The following is a 2,274-nucleotide window of genomic DNA, read 5'->3' as shown; positions in this document are numbered from 1 at the left end:
AATAGAAATATACAAAGTATGTTATATATAAAGTTTATATATAACATACTTTGTATATTTCTATTATAAATATAATACTTTATATATTTATGAGTATAAATATAAATTAGCAGTAAAATAATGTCTTAAATAAGGGAGAAAATTAAATAAGGAATAAAAATAATGATGAGAGAGAAAAAAAAGATATATATTAATTAAGATAGAATTAAGTTTGAAATTATAATTATCTTATTCTTTAAAACTGCTATATACGTAATATTGAAAAAGTAATGTTATAAGGAGAGTTTTATGTAAAAATTTAAAAGATTGGGGTTATATGTAATAATAATAAAAGTTGGAATTGGAGTTGGAAAATTGTGAAAACAACAAAACCTGTTTTCCCTTTTCAGAAATTTTTTTTTGGAATTATTTTTTGAATTTTCATGGCCAAACACCACAATTTCCAACTTCGAAAATTTTTTTTCGAGAAAAAGGGAAAAATTTCAGTGGCAAAACGGACACTTAAATACGTAATAAGAATTTAATCAATGATTTTGTAAAGATTGGATCTTAAAATAAGGAAAGATTTTAAATAAAGACAAAAAAGAGAAATATAATTGTACTACAAATATCGTTCAAATTGATGTGTCTCTCTTAATCTCTAGCAGCAAGGAAATGAGGTACTGTGATACCATCCAAATGGCCTCCGGATTGCTAGAGAGGATGCTTATGGGTCAAGTGACATTTGATGACTTCTTGATGTCTATCAAAAGGCATTCATTGGATGGTTATGATGATCAAGGAGGCTCAAGCGACGTTAGAAAGGCCAATGGAAGACAAAATGGGGCTAGAAAGCCCCTAGAAGAGAAAATGAGCCCCATCCGCTTTAAAGGTGCGCCCAACCCGCTCTTGATCCGCTAGATCGGGTTAAAACAACCCACTAAACCCTTGGGATGCACCCCATGTGTGCCCCATATGCTCATGCATGTGCCTAATGGGCTTCTACGTGTTTATCTTTCCTAAATGAGTCGCTTTTGAGCCCATATGATGTAATAAATTAGCCTAGATTATAAATAGGACTTCTCTTTCATTTAGTAGATAGAGTATTGATGTATTATGAATATGAACACTTGTAATAGTGTGAGGCAAGCATAAAATCGTTTGTGTTGATACTTTGTTTAGAAACGTGGGTTGCTTGGGAATCGATTCCCTTGAGGTCTACGTACGATTTAGGTGTTTTATTTAGTATATTGATTTAGGATTCATGGTTTGATACACCCTTTATTTGTTTTCAATTCCTTTCATTGTGTCTATCTTATTACCTTTTTGTTGTATCTTTATCTCCGTATTCATATCTTAGTTATAGTTTTTGTTTTTCTTACTTTGTTCGTGTATCATTTGGTATCAGAGCTGATTTTGATTTCGTTCCTACGAAGTCAATCTTGGGTTTGTTATCTTGAAAATCCATAAAAAAAAAGAAGTGTCAAAATTAAAAATCCCCCCAAAAAGTACTTTTCACGCTTTTAGCCCTAGGTTAATTTTAAAGTTTTTAATTTTGTGTTTTTCTTATATTTCTAGTGTTAGATTTTTGTTTTCTAACTTCTCCAACACTATAAGAGTCTAGGGTTTAAATTTCAGCTTTATCGGAGTCAAATTGAGTGAGATATCATTGTTAAGAGCATGAACTTGAAGAAAGTGAAGGAGGAACAAAATCTAGGAAAATTGGTTGTGAATTTGAAAAAAATGACATGTGGAATGTGTTCATAAGGTTGAAAAGAGCCTTGGGTCAAAATTTCATTGTATTTCGATTATCGATTTAAGAGTTAGAGGTTTTTGAAGTTTTGGTGTTCTTGAGTGTTCTTGAGGAAGATCCAAATCTTCATCTTGAATTCTTATCAAAAGGTCGTGTTTGATTCAAAAGTAGGGAAGAAAAATGGTGAAAGGGTGTTTGTAAAAAGGCATCTAAGAAGATCCTAAGGATATTCCACAAGAGAGTACAAAGGGGGACCATTGGGAGGGCATTTTTGTCCATTCACTAAGAAGAGGCAGACCACTTTCTCTCCATTTACACCCAAGGTGCGCCAGGTCTGCCCCTGACCTGTGGCCGTACCTCAAGGTAGTAATCAAGATCAGCAGCTATGCCCAAGTTGCCTTGCATCTGCATTCCATCTGCTGGAGCAGGCTGCCCCAATGCAGAACACCCGTACCCAACACAGATCACTCCTTTTGACATGGATCAACTCCAACAGCACCAATTCAAGTTACCCTATGAATATCAACCCTTTCCAACATCAA

The sequence above is a fragment of the Capsicum annuum genome, chromosome 6 (assembly GCF_002878395.1).
Source record: "Capsicum annuum cultivar UCD-10X-F1 chromosome 6, UCD10Xv1.1, whole genome shotgun sequence".
Lineage (NCBI taxonomy): Eukaryota > Viridiplantae > Streptophyta > Magnoliopsida > Solanales > Solanaceae > Capsicum > Capsicum annuum.
This window is presented reverse-complemented; position numbering follows the sequence as displayed.